The 15366-nt window shown below is 43.7% G+C and overlaps 1 long non-coding RNA gene across 1 annotated transcript in view; it reads left to right on the top strand.

Moving 5' to 3' along the window:
• The first annotated feature begins 3775 nt into the window (after positions 1-3775).
• LOC122804670 overlaps positions 3776-15366 on the top strand; it is an 84308-nt gene continuing 72717 nt past the window's right edge. Inside the window, exon 1 of the long non-coding RNA XR_006365234.1 lies at positions 3776-3912. This is a non-coding gene — a long non-coding RNA (uncharacterized LOC122804670). The remainder of the gene's footprint in view (positions 3913-15366) is intronic.

Here is a 15366-nt window from a genome sequence, read left to right as displayed (position 1 = left end):
CTGTCACAGAATTGTTTCTAAAGGGGAGGAGTTTGGCCACCTGCGAACGTTTTAGGTGCTGAGCTGCCCAGACCTTGCTTGCCTTTAGTTCTAGAAATACAGAGAGATGGACTGGTTCTATCACATCTAAATTTAATGAAAATAAACCTCTTGGACATGAAAAGTTGACAAAGGTAATGTTTCTTAAGCACCACCCTGTCTTAGCTTTATGATGCTGCACCTTGGCTTATGTTTCTGAATAAAGAGACTGAAAAGACATTTTTTAGGTGGTGTGGCATCTGAGATAACAGGAGATTCCTACTTAGTAAGACTGCATAAGTCGACTGTGTTCTATTTCATTTCACACAAGCTGCACAATATTCAACTACACTGTTGTTCTAGGAAAGCAGAAATTAAATCCTACTGCTGTAGTATCTTGAGGAAACCCAGGCATAAGCAATCAAGAATGCTGATGAATGGATACCCTAAAATCTGTGGCATAAGCTTCTTTGTCTGCAATTTGCAATGTCTGAAGAAGATTACTGTATATACTGTGAGGAAAAGTAGCACATGGTAAGGTCATTTGTGCTCTGACGTTTTGTAAAGTTTGGCTGTCACTCAAATTCTACCATGGAAATAAAGCATGTGTAATCACATGTAAGTATGAAACTATGCAAGTCTCAGATTAGTTGCTAAAGTAATTGTAGCTGTTCCATGTCTTCAGCTTTGTAAACTTTTTAAACAGAGCACACACACGTGCAGCAGAATGAATGCACTCATTACAGCTTGGAATACCAGAGGAGAACATTCTAGCTTCAGTAAGAGAAACTGTGGCTAAGTGGACATACTTGCATTGTAGATAGTTGGAACTAGTGAAAAAAATTGACACTGAGGGAAGTTGAAATTCTCAGTAAATTCATTGCATCTTAATTCCAAAAGTCCTGTCCAGCTGAAATGTCTGCGAGTCTGACAGGCCCTTCCTTGTAGCACACCTAATGCAGTGACAGTACATCTTTCAGTAGGGAACTGACACGAGAACAGAACATTTGGATTAAACTACTGGAAGATGGTACTAGATAAGTCAAGAGATACTGAAGAAAGGGGGGGGGGGCATTTTCAGGTTCTTCACCAGGGAAAATCATAACTCATCTTTTCTGGTGATACTTCTGGACTGCTGCCATTATCAGAAATAGTAAAGACAGAAATGTTAATGGCATCTCAGATGCTGATATATGAGAAGCACCATCAAGGGGTGATGATCTAGTTGTTAACAGAGCAGAAGGACCAGGCACAACTAAGTGTGGACATACAGGAGCCTAATCTAGTCTGTCCTGTGTGAGGGTACTCCTAGCATTATGCAGAGAAAGGTGTATCCTGGATGACTGGAGAATAAACATACTAATGCCAGTGTACATGAACAGAGGAGACTTCCACAGTTGAGGGTTGTGGGCAGTACAGAGGTATCAAATTCCTGTCGCACTGCATGAAAGTTCTGCAGAAGGGTGATTGTTAAACAAATATGCAGAGCAACAGAAAGTAAGATTGGAGATGAGGAGTTTAGGTTCAGATCAGGATGCAGCATAACCGACTTGATATTTGCAGCAAGACAGATACTTGAGAAAAAGCTACAGATGAGGAAAGAGTCCAACTGGGCATTCCTAGAGTTAGAGAAACATATGACAAAGTACCAAGAAAACTGATTTGGGCAGTCCTGCTGTGGTTTAAGTCCCAGAAACATTGTTAGAATTTGTGCAGATTATGTACAAAGACCTAATCACTCAAATACGAACAGTGTTCGGTGTCACAGGGGGATTCCCAGTAGTAGTGGGTGTGCATCAGGGTTCAGTTCTGAGCCCACTTGATGTTCATATCAGTGATGGCCACATTAGCAAACAGGTCAGAGGGGACAGATCAACAAGTTGCTGTATGCAGACAATGTGGCATTACAAGCAGATTGTGAGAAAGAATTTCAGCAAAGGATTGGGGAATGGAAAGCAAAACTGAGGGCACATGGAGTGATACTGAACACAGCTAAGACAGTTGTAATGGCACCAAATGGGGGAAATCAAAAAAAGCTGAGAATTGAGTTAGAAGGAAAAGTAGTGGAACAGGTAAACAGCTTCACGTATTAGAGGTGGCTGAGGATAAAGGAGGTCTGAATGAGGAGGTCAAAGAGATTCAGAAGGGCTGCAGACATCTGTCACAAATCAGCAGGGGTATTGCGTGGCAGAATGTCAGACATGATGAAAATTAATGTGTCGTATGGAAACCTGTGCAGTAAAGGCAGAGTAGTTGTGGAACCTGGAGGTGATTGAGATGACGTGCCTGGGATTGATGGTTGGATTCACACTGTGGGACAGACAAAGAAATGAAGGCATCAGAGCAGAAGCCAAGTAGCTCCAATTACAGAGACTGTTAAAGAGAACGGACTACAGTAGTTTGGGTACATGTGCAGAAAAGCAAAAGACTGGTGATACAGACAGGAAGAAGATGAGGAAATCAGGGCATCCAGCCAAGAGATGGATTGTGTGAGAGAAAACCTGCGACAATCAGGCATGACTGTCAAAGAAGGTTCGAGAGGGGAACCGAATCGAGAGAGACAGTGGCAGTCAATACAGTGTAGAAAATGGGGAAAAATGGGGGGTGATGACTATGACAACAAATTGAGTCTGGTTTAATCAAAATTAAGGTGCTTGATGAAGCTGAAAAGGCTGAAAAAATGGTAACTGTACGACAAAAAGTGTTATCTGCTGCTCAACCCACCAAAGCTTCCCTTACCAGAGCCAGTGACACAGTCTTAACTAGTAGTTTAAGTGACAAGGTGAGATAAGACATTACCGGTGGAACTAAGAATCAAAGCTGAATATGAACTAAGAAAGACATACCTAGAGTTTAAAAGATTCCAGAAGAAATTTTCAGATCTCACAGTCTGCAGTAATAGAAACCTGCAGAATGTGTGACCTGGATGCCACACACACATTGGATGGAATGTCCTGAAGAAGTTTCTCTGAATCTTTATGTATCTTTCATTTTAGGAAGCATCCTTTGTAAGTGCTCTTTGAAGCTGGATACTTCTAAAAGATAAAGAAGTAAGGACTGAATTATTCTTTCTAAAGACATAATTAGTTCAAAGCTGATAATTATGTTTGCAAGGAAGATGAAATAAATAAAAATTGTTGAGAAACAATATTGAGTACAACTTAGAGAAGGATTTCTCATGGACTTCCAGTCAAAGATTTACTGCCAAAGAGGATTTATTTTCTCATACACATTCAAGAGATTTATACATTACCAGTGCACCACATAGGTTCGTTGTTATATACTAGGCTAATGGCCACCAGGGCCTTTATAAATCTAGCCGTGCAATCCAACCCCATTATGTCCCTGTGTATCATGGGTGTCTATTAGGAGGAGATATGCTGTTCAGGAAGTTTCTAGAGGTTTTGCAGGGGGTGGAGGGAGAGGTATATTAGCTTGGACATTACTGTCTACCTCTGTATATCAGAGACATGGGGGCCAGACCCACAGTGAATTTCAGATTTCCCATCCATTGGTCAAGGTTACAGTTAAAATAGGGTTGGGGATGGACTCAGCTTCACGTGATTGATACAGACATTATGAACTGACAAAATTATTAGAAATATAATTCATATTGATACATACATTATGTATTCACACACTTGGCTATAGTAAGGAGATTAGGTGCTCATTTTCTCTTAAGGAATTTCATATGCAGAGTCATCGTTTCTGAGAAGAACTAATTAATTTTTCTCTTTGTTTCATTTTTCTTCTCCGAAGGCTCCAGGTCATGAAGCTGTTTTCATGAATGAACCAAGACTTTCTGATTTCAAGCAGGTCCTTTTACGAGAAGGAATCCAGGCAGAGTTTGTTGGAGGAGTACTTGTCTGCAATAATTTGGTGGCTGTTCGCAGGGTTAGTATTGTGTTGTTTTAGTATTTTAATTTCATACTGTCCGACTGTCAACTTCCATTCTGTTTCCTTTGTTATCCATTATGTTAAGCAGTTGAATGGTTACTCTGCTGGATAAAGTGATCACAGTTTGTAAAACAGCTGGACTACTGCATCTGTATTAGAGGTGAGAGAATCGAAGAGTAAAACAAAGATCGCAGGTAGATCCAATGCAGGTTCAGTAAAACGTGAGGTGTTTAACAAGAAAATGATTGTTTAGATATTAATGTCAAAACAAGATGTATAAATCTCTAATGCCTCGGTTTCTTGCAGATAAACTTTGTAGCAAAAAGCAAACATGATACGAGTCCATGAACAGAAGCATTGTGCTTTGTGGAAGAATGCAGAGTAATTCACAAACATGATATTTATCAGCAATGTGTTCTGAGGTTTAATTTTTCACTCTAGTGTGTCATTTGAATTCAACAGATGCAGTATTTTTTTATCTATATTGCACTGGAACAGGTGACTTGGCACTGCAGTTTTTTTTTTTTTTTTTAAAGATGTTTGCTTGAGTTGTCATTCGTCAATTTTTTTTTAATGATGATGATCATATTATATTTTGGAAGAACATTGTATAAGAGCTTGTCCTGAAAAATGATCAAACATAATGAGAAAATCAGAGCTAAAGGGAAAATAAGGAAGTATTTAGATAATGTGTATGAGTTCAGAAAGGTTGCTGTTCAGGATTTGATAATTGCAGAGCAGAGAAATCTTTAGCACAGTGACTTTAGCAACAGAAAGTAAAAAAAAAAAAGGGTGTCGCCAAACCTAGGGAGCCTATGGCAAGATCCTTCAGAGGTATTAGATATATTTTGAAACTTTTATGGAATTTGGTATAATGCAGAGAAATGTGGAAACCAAAAAAAAAAAACAAAGACACATACGGAAATGTTTATGGAAGCGTTAATTATGCCAAGGTCAGAGAAAGATAAGTCTCAACAATAGCTGAGATAGTAAAACATAAAAAAAAACACTGTGATGTATAATCAATCAACACGGAAGTCTGCAGTGTTTATGTTAGTTTCCTTTATGTTTGTGAGACATTTATAGGGCAGATATTTCCATTTCTGGTCTGTCTTAGATATATTTGTCTTTGGAGACAATATTCACTAGAATTCATCCAGCAGGTTATGCCTGGGGACCAGCGTCCATTAAGTAGAGGAAGATAAAACAGTGCCATCTTGTGTAAAAGTTGTGTGTTTATAATAATAGTAGATTCATAGGACCCTGACCAGTCTTCTTTTATAACCCCACTCTTATCCACTTGCCTGTTTTTCGTTGTCATTATAAAATTTGCTTTTATACCTTTTACCTCCTTCCAGGGTTTCTCCCCTTCTTGTCTCTGCTTTCCATGGGCAAACGGAGATCTAAACAGGAGGATTTTCATGCCCAGAATTGTTGGTGAAGGGAAGGAGTTTAGTGATCCTGATAAATGTTTGCTGCCAAGTAGAGGAAAATAAACTTAGTCATGTATGTTTGTCAGTCCCATCTGTTCAGCTCTATCCCAGTCTAGTGTCATTAGCTCATTCTACCTAATACAGAGAAAACATTTGAGTAGGCCAACCCTCTTAGGCCCTTAACCTGGAATTATCTTCTGTTTCTCCTTTCCACTTTACTTTGTGTTCTGACTGAGTGTGCTTCTCAGCTGATAAGTGTATTTTTGGCACTTCTTAACTGTTCAGAGTTGAATTAAACAATAATTGAATTTAGTTCAGAATACAGTTTGAATAAATTGCTTTAATATTGCTACATACTCGTGTGCTAGCTTGCACTGCACTTGAATAGTTTTTAGTGCTGGTCCAGAAATTGTAGTTTATTGGCTGTTTGAGCACTTTTTTCCATCTCCTTCAACTTTCTGGTTTAAAAGCTCGCATTTGCACTTGTTTCCCACCTTTCCTGTAACTAGTCTAGTCCAGATACAGATTTTATGTATCCAAGACTGTTTGTAAGCTTCTGAGCCCCCCAAGCCTCTCTGTGTTGGAGGGAAGCCTTCTAGCTTGTCAGTGGGAGTGGTAAGCACTAAGTAGCCTATCTACCACAAGAGGAGCAGTTTCTGGCCCAGAAATTGTAATGTATTGGCCGTTTGGGCAGTTTTTTCCATCTCCTTCAACTTTATTGTGTAAAAGCCTGCATTTGCACTTTTCCCGCCTTTCCTGTAACTGGTCTAGTCCAGACACAGATTTGATGTATCCAGGGCTATTTGTAAGCTTCTGAGAGGTGCCAAATCCTGCTCTTCAAATTTTCCCTTAGATCTGCTAGTTCTCTTCTCTCCTGCACTTTTACTAGCTTATAAGACTAGCACTTTACCATACCAGACTTCTTGTAGCAATTATTGTAGCACACAAAAGTGCTACCAGCACTAAACATTCTACAAGGAAACGTCCATCCCTCCAGGCATGTCTAAAGGCCAGTTCACTGTGCTTTCTCCTATTAACCTGGTGAACTTGGGCATCCTGAGGCAATGTAGCAACTGCCTCATGTACACTGACAACCATCTACTCTTACCTCCCAACACTTAGTTGTGAGCGATGCACTTGTATATCCAAATTGGAAGCCATGCACTCTCCAGCCAAGATCAGAATAGCTGGTCAGGAGGAGGAGGTCAACACTTGCACCACACTACATGGAACACATAGCTCTCCAGAACACACACACCAGCACTGCCTTCACATAAAAACACAAACCACACACCCTCCTTCGTGGAGGCTCTCAAAAGTCTACCCAAACTGCAGAGACCTCCAAGGCAGAAACACACTCGATCACAACACAACACTAATCACGAGACACATAACTCTCCTAAACAGTATGGCACTCAACCAAAGCTGCTAAGGCAAAACAGCATGCCCAGTACATTAGTCATAGGTGACTTGATAGTGAGGCACACTGATGTAACATTCACTAGGTTGAATAAGGAGAAAGTAACAGTCAGCTGCCTGTCAGGTGCCAGGATCTGCCATATAACGCATGCACTAAGGTCCTTCAACAACAGGTACAAATATGACTCTGTCAGTGTACATATGGGTATGAATGACCTGAGACGTACCTCCATGGACTACATCAAAAGAGACATGGAGGAGCTCTCGGATTATATAGCCCAGGCGAGTACAACCGTAGCCCTGAGCAGCATCCTACCATCACCCAGAATGATACCGCAGTGCAAGCAGGAAGTGATTGATTTCAACAGTTGGCTAATTTTCTGGTGTGATTCTAAGGGGTTCCAGTATCTGTCTGCCTGGGATGACATGATTGACAGACCTTGATACTTTGCCAGAGATGCCCTGCATCTGTCTCCCCTGGGCTTCTGGATACTGACCAAGGCTCTTGCCACCCCTGTATTGCCTTTTGTAGGTGGTGTTCTAAAGACCAAATTACCACCATAACAGCTATAAACAAATGCAATCTGAGGGTCATGCTGCTCAATGCTAGAAGACTAAATTTCAAAATGCACTCACTCAAAGCACTCCTTAAAATGGAGAACATCGACATTTGTGCTGTAACAGAGGGCCTGGTTCAAGGCAGCAGAAAGCACCCCTGCACTACCAAGCTATAACTCATTCCACATCTTTCAGCCCCAGAACTTGGACCGAAGCTCCAAAGGCAGTGGTGTTTCCATATTCATAAAAGATACACACCTCCATTTTGGTAGCCCAACATAACGTATCAGAGATACTTCAGTGCAGCTAACACTGAGTAAGACAGCGAGTCAGGTCGTAGCCTATTATAGGTCCCCAACCATGTCCCAAGACACTCACTCCGTGTTCCTAAGCACCCTGGAGAATATTAGGGTCCAACCTAACACTCTAATACTGAGCAACTTCATCTACCCCTCCATTAACTGGGAAAACTACTCGTGTACCAATACACTTGCCCAACATTTCCTGTGGCTAACTTAACGGCACCCATGCAAATGGAGAATAGTTGCATGACCGCCGAATCATACACCAGTGCACTGTATGAACACGTTCACAAATGCATGGATCTCGCTATACCCAATAGAACCAAGAAGCTCTCCTCCAAAAAAGGGAAGCCAATCTGGTGGTCCCCTGCCGTAAACAAACTCTACAACAGAAGGAGGAAACTGATGCAGAATAAGGTGAAGTCCCAAGACTGGAAAAACTCCTTTATCAACCTTAACAAAAAGTTCAGATCCCTCATCAAATCCTCTAAAGCTAGCTATGAAAAGAGAATTGCAGCAGATAGTAAAGACAACCACAAGGCCTTCTATAATTGTGTAAAGAACCACCACTGCAGTACCCAGATTTGTTCTGAGGTACTGTACAATGGTACCTCCTATACCGAGCCAACAGATATTGCCAATATACTCACCTACAGATTCATTGCCAACTTTACCCCCCCCCCCCAAAAGGACCAATCGCAAAACTAGTAGACTGCCAGGCACCCAGTATTACTACTGCACAGGTTAAAACAGCACTGCCCAAGATTGCAGCTTCTATTGGATCTGACAATATCTTTGGCTGCGTTCTGCATGAACTACAGAGTGAACTGGCACCTCACCTGTGTGCCCTGTTCAATCACAGCCTCACCTCAAGCTTTTTCCCCACTGAATGGTGCACTGCTATAGTTATCCCTCTCCACAAAGGTGGAATGACTACAGACCCTAAGAACTATCTCCCCATTATCCTGGCAAGTCTGATATGCAAAGCTATGGAGCACATCATCATGGACCTAATAAACAAGGATATAGGGAAGCTCCATATTCTGGATCCCACACAGTTTGGTTTTATGAAGGGTAGATCATGCCTGCTCAACTTGGTCGACTTCTTTGAGTTATTCACCAGAGCTGTAGATGAAAGCAAGGTGGTTCATACAGCCTATCTTGATCTGGCCAAGACCTTTGATATCATTCCTCACTCAGGAATCATAGAAAAAGTCACTAAGCTAGGTGTCAACCCCTATATCACTAGATGGGTTACAAACTGACTCACAGAACCCACAGTGTGAAAGTAGCTGACTCCAAGTCAGACTGCCGACCAGTCACGAGTGGAGTCCCACAGGGATCGGTCCTGGGTTCTCTCCTGTTTGGTGTCTCCTTTGCAGAAGTCCAGGCCAATGCAAAGGGACTCTGGCTGACGGAGTTTGCAGATGATTGCAAGTTGGAAGTCATTATAACTCCCCAAGTTATGTTCACATACTACAGAAAGGCCTCACTGAGACCAGCGACTAGTGTCAAAACCATGAACTTAAGCTCAATGCCAAAAAAATGTGTCGTCATCCCCTTTGGGAAAAACTCAGTTCCCATGAACTACCACATCAGTGGTAGTCCACTGTACACAGAAGGCTTTATAAGAGATCTGGGAACACAGGTTGACAACAACCTCTCTTTTGACCACCACACTGCCACTGTGGTCAGAAAGTCCTTCTATGTGGCACATCTCATTACTAAGGGTTTTGCATCCAGAAAGAAAGAGGTCATTGTCTCCCTCTATTCTTCCCTCATTAGGCCAGGCATCTCGTACAGTGCCCTATTTGGCATGTACCACACACTAGACATCTGCAACAACTGGAAGGCTGCAAAAGTACCTCACAAAGGGGATCCTAGGCCTTAAATACTTGTTCTATATAGACAGACTCAAAAAAAACTCCAGCTATTCTCTGTCTCATATCGTCTACTTGGAGGTGATCTCTGGTTGGCTTACAAAGCCATGTGTGACCCAGCTCTATTAGAAATGCTACATCTAAAGAAATCCCAATCCCTTCGCAACACGCTTCAGAGACCTCAACCTCCTTACCACAAACAGAATGTGCTGGAGGGAAAGGTTCATAACCCAGAGCCTGCCCATGCTATGGAATAGACTTCCCATACATGTCAAACAGAGCATCTCACTGGCCCTCTTCAAGAGAAATCTTGATGAGTGGATGGGAAATAGAAAATTCAGCCCGGCATCACTCCAGTGACTCTACTCGACAGAGGCACTGGAAACTAAGGTCAGGTGGCACGATGCCTGGGTAATCCTATGGGCTAGACATGTAAAGGCTCCAGGGCCATTAGCCTAGTGTACACCTACAAACCTTAAGTGTATAACTGTTAATCTGATGTCAGTCTTCATTTATCTTTGGTGTATGGGACTCTTCCGAAATCTCTCTTGAGCCAAGTGCAATTAAGTCTTTTTTACTTAAATCTTCGTAAAACCTGTCTGGAAATCTTTCCTAAGTCTTTAAGTCTTTTTAATCTACCCGCTCAATATTTTTCCTACTTTGTGTTTTTCTTCTATTATCCCTTTCCTTTTTACACTTCAATGTTCTTTCCTATCATTGCCGGTAGTTTTTTCCTGTTAAAAAAAAAAAAAAAAAAGTTTAGGTTGTTTCTAAGTTTTCTTTCTGTGAATGTGACTCCTGTGAAGCTTTCGTACCTTGTGGGTACCTTTCCTACAGTCTTTGTAGCTCCTGTCCCTTTTTCTCTCTACCTCCTGGTAGTTCTGGAGTGCCATTGTTGGTAGCCCCTCCTCCTTTCCCCTCTTTACTATGTGTGTGGCTCCGTGTGTGTTTGTGCAAGTTTGACTTGGTGTCTAGCTAATGTGGCAGATAAAGGTAAAGGCACTACAGGTTTCAAGCAGTGCCGTGATTGTGGGAGAAAAATGCCCAGTTCAGACTGGCATATGATGTGTGTCTATTGCTTGGGCCCAGTGCACTTGCAAGAGGATTGGGCTGTTTGTCATGCTTTTAGCCACCAAGCCCTCGTAGAAAGAAAGAATAAACTTATCCTTAAAGGACTAATTAAAACAACTTTTGATGAGGCTTTGTCTGGTCAGCCAGAGAAATCAAAGTCCAACATTTCCTCGATCATGGGAAGAAGAGGAGTCTCTCTGTGTCAGTGTCCCCTTTGGCTTTATCGAAGAGATCTAACTCTTCAGTTCCCTTGCACTTAGCGGAACCAAAGCTAAGCACTACAATGGCTATGGTGCTGACTTTGGCACCGATCATGACGACCAGTACCCACCAAAGGTTTCAGTGCCGACAATTATGGGGCCAATGCCCCAGGTGCCAGCCTTTTCCTCAGAGCCGGCCCCTTCCACAATGCCATTGGTATCCTTGGAAACAGAACTATCTTTTATACCCAAGACCAGGTACTCCACCTCAGTGGATCCCTTTGTGGGGCATCTCGCAAGCCCCTTCATAGACAGAACTGAATCCCCATCACCTCTTTCTGTTCGTTCCTCCAGAAGTCTGACAGAAGTCAGTGTTGTGAGGTTGGTGGATTAGCTTCTCGTGGCTAGGAGTCTTACAGGTTCTTCCCAGGTTTCATTCCCTCCTGGAGATGGGACCTTCTCTCCAAGGACGCCACCGGACATTCCTCCTCTAACCACCTCCAAGGCTTTAGAGACCATGACTGTGATCCCCCTGGTTCCAGCCATCTCTGCACTGACAGCTTCTATGCCTTTAGCACCATTGTCTGCCCTGAGTTCCTCACTTCTTTTGGATCCGGAGGACTCCCAGGGTCATAGTTCCGCTGCCAGGTCCAAGGGGCATGGTTCAGCTCTAGTTTTCTCAGAGCCGCCCTTGCTTCATGGAGCCACGGAACGTGTGGGCTCTTCCCCGGCTTCAGTGGTGGTCTCATTGGAGCAGTGTGAGACCATGGTTCCGGTGTTGTCCTTCCTGGTTCTAGGCCCCCTTCCCTCTTCAGGGGGGCCTGCCTTCCATGTCATGGAGAGGGCCTTGATCTCTGCAGGTTCTCAGGTGGTTCCTTCCCTATTGGAGCATTTACCCGGGACTCCCTTTCACGCAGAGCTTCCTCTAACCTCAATGCCCAGACAGGGAGCACCAAAGTTGAAGGATATCTCTGACCAGGAGATTACCTCTTCTGAATCCTCCACAGAGCTTCCCACTGAGAAGGTGCCCAAGAAGAACACATGTAAGAGGAAACTCCTAGATTCCCCAGAGGAATCTGTCACAGAGGACATGGAGTTCGATGAAGTGGAGGATTATTCCAGTCTCCCCCAAAAGATGTCTCCTGTGGAGACATTCTTGAGTTATTAAAGCAGAGGGTGGCTGGAAGCCCAAAGACACTTCCTCAGAGAAGTCTGTGTACCTGCAAGCTTTCAGTGCTTATCCATCTACCTCTTGGGTGACTCTGCCAGCTGATGATCTTATTATGGTGATCACACAGCGGGCATGGAAGGTCCCTGATTCTGTAGAGCCAATACTTTGGAGACCAGACAAAATTCTCATTGTACCAGAGGACCACCGGTTTTTAGCAAAGGGATTAGCAGTAGATGCCATGGTGGTTGTGGCAGCCACAAAGAAGGAACAAGCATAGGAGAGTTTCATTGTTCATCCTCATAACTGAGAGTTCAGGGCAATGGACAGGTTTGGGAAGTGGTTGTGCACTTCATCAACCTTCACCGTATGGTCTTTGAACTTCATGGCACACTTTACTAGACCCCAAAGGGATCTGATCAAGGAGCTGTCAGATACCTTTGCAGGAGCCATGTCTAAGGAGCTACAAGATAAAGTAGCGTCCCAGCTGGCCACCCTGGCATCTATTTCCATCTTGTGCATGAGGCTCCTTGCCCACGCAGCTGAAGTGACGGCTAGGGCAGCGGGTTCCAGCATTGCCATAAGGAGGCACACCTGGATACGCTTGTGTGAGTTTGCGGAGCCATTTAAGTCTTCGTTAGTCAATGCTCCATTTGACGGTTCATCCCTGTTTGGCCCCGAAGTCAGAGAGACCTTGGTCAGGTGTGAAAAAGATGGAAAGACCCTGTCTGCAGTGGACATACATTTTCTGCTCCTCAGTGGTCCTTCTCCAGGAACCAGGGGTGTGGAAAAATGTGGTTCAGGAAATCCCAAGGACCTTTTCAGGACACATGTGGCAGTGGATCCAATCAGGGCAGAGGGGGAAGCTCCACTGGAAGGCGCCAGCCTCACAGCAGAAATGGCCCACAAAATCAGGGTTCCAGGGATTCTTTCTTAGGAAACTGTACCGGCACTCCTGAAGGGAGGGCTCAATTGCTTGCCTCTGAAGGCAGTTGGGGGAAGATTGTCCTTATACCCACTAGTCTGGCAACAAATAACCACCGATACTTGGGTGCGAAGGATCATTACCAGAGGATACTACATTCCCTTCATTCTCACCCCAAGAATAGGCAGAAGAATCTCCAATGTTCCACCTAGTCAGAGGGATCAAGCAGCTCTGGAAATTCAAAAGCTGCTAGAAAAGAGAGTCAGCCAAGAAGTCCCACTATTCCAAATTGGATTATACTCGGGGTTCTTTTTGGTGCCAAAAAAAGACGGGACTGGAGACCAGTTTTGGATCTCAGCCTGTTGAACACGTTTGTTCAGCAGGCAAAATTCCAGATGGGCACAGTTCAGTCTGTTTTACCCTTCCTAGGGAAAGATGATTGGATATGCTCTATAGACCTGCAGGATGCGTATTGCCACATAAAAATGGGCAAGCACTCCAAGAAGGTTCCTCCGCTTTTGGCTAGGAACCAGTCATTATCGGTTCAGAGCTCTGCCCTTTGGTCTCACCACAGTCCCCAGGTGGTTCAGAGCTCTGCCCTTTGGTCTCAACACAGTCCACAGGATATTCACCAAGTGTATGGCAGGAGTAGGAGCTCACTTGAGACCGCATGGATTAAGTGTTTCCATATTTAGATGACTGGCTCGTCACTGCTCCCACCAGGCATCTACTAGAGCAGTCAAGAGATTTTATTCCACACACTTGCACTCGTCTAGGTATTATGGTGAATCACATTGTTTGGCTCAAGAACTGGAGTTTATAGGGGCTTGCCTGAATAGCACCTCTTGCATAGCTTCCCTTCCTTCTCACAGATTGCAAAAGATAAGGTCCCAGGTGGAAGCTGTTCTCTCCAGCGACATGGTACATGCTTTATTAGTTCTACAAGCTTTAGGATCCATGGCAGCAGCCATCACGCTAGTTCTGCTAGCAAGATTTCACATGAAACTTCTGCAGTGGCTTGTAGCATCACAGTGTCCATTCTCAGTCATTGCCTGATGGATCTCATTCGGGTCACCAATCACTGCAAGAAAGACTTATCCTGGTGCATGGAATCAGAGGAAATTCTCTTAGGCCAACCCTTCATTCCTCTTCGGCCCAAGGCCATAGTGACCACGGACGCCTCCCAGATGAGGTGGGGGGACATCTGGGCAGAACAGTCCCCAATAGAGGTCAATTTGGATATCAGTTTTCTGAAGTTGATGGCAGTGCTTTTAATGTTGCAAGCCTTCCAAGCTGCCCTCCCTCTGGGAACAGTTGCGATTCAATCAGAAAATATGTCAGTAGTCTGGTACATCAACAAACAGGGCGGAACAAAGTCTTACCCCCTGTGTTGAGAAGCTCTCAGAGTATGGCAATGGGCGAGCTCTTCTAACCGCTTGCTGATAGCAATACACATCCCGGGGAGCTCAAACGTCATAGTGGACAAGCTGAGCAGATGCATTCTCCTGCCTCAGAAGTGGTCTTTCAATCTCAGAATGGTGAAGGAGATTTTCCATCGCTGGGTCCCGCCTGGCTGCGACCTATTTGCATCACCCCTGAACAACAAGTGAAGCAGCTACTTTGCCCTAATCCCCCCTCAGGGGGAGTCCCTGAGAGATGCTCTCTTTCAAGACTGGCCCTTGGGACTGCTGTATGCCTTCCCCCTGTTCCACTAATACCTGTTTTCTTGAAGAAAGCCATCAGGTTGAAGAGGAAGGTGATCCTCATTGCTCCCTTCTGGCCTCAACAAGTCTGGTTCCCCTTCTTTGGCCTTACCTAATTCACCGTCCATGGACTCTGTAACCAGATCCAGACCTCCTGTCCCATCCACAGGGAGTAATTCACCCAAATCTCCAAAATTTCAATCTTACAGCTTGGTTCCTCCAAATCCGTTGATTGCCAAGCAAGATAACGTGCCCTCCCTGGTCCGAAATATTTTGTTAGCTTCCCATAAGCCTTCCACTAGGAGACTTTACTATAGTAAGTGGAAAAGATTCTTATTTTGGGCACGTGATAATGATATTGACCCTATCTCTGCACCAGTTGAAAAGGTATTGGAATTTTTAGCTATGCTTTTCGAGCAGGGAGTTTCTTCTACTATTAAAGTCCAACTAGCTGCTATTTTCACCTTCCATGACAGCTTCGAAGAGCACTCGTTAATCTCTCATAGATTATGCAAAGTGTTTATGAAAGGAACCTTGAGGTTAAAAAAAACTCCTTATAAGGATCCTGTTGTTCCTTGGGATCTTAATATGGTTCTACAGTCATTGGTGCATTCCCCTTTTGAGCCAACGGCTCGTTGTGACCTGAAGTTCCTTTCATGGAAAACTATTTTTCTGGTAGCCATTATGTCCACCAGAAGAATTTCAAAGATTTAAGCATTGCCTTCAAAACCTTCATTTTTAATTTTTCATAAAGACGGTTTCACTAAGAACCAACCCATCCTTTCTTCCTAA

Source organism: Protopterus annectens, chromosome 6.part0, assembly GCF_019279795.1.
Source record: "Protopterus annectens isolate FY-2018-M chromosome 6.part0, PAN1.0, whole genome shotgun sequence".
NCBI lineage: Eukaryota > Metazoa > Chordata > Ceratodontiformes > Protopteridae > Protopterus > Protopterus annectens.
The sequence above is the reverse complement of the archived record's forward strand: the minus strand, read 5'-3'. Positions and strand labels throughout refer to the sequence as shown.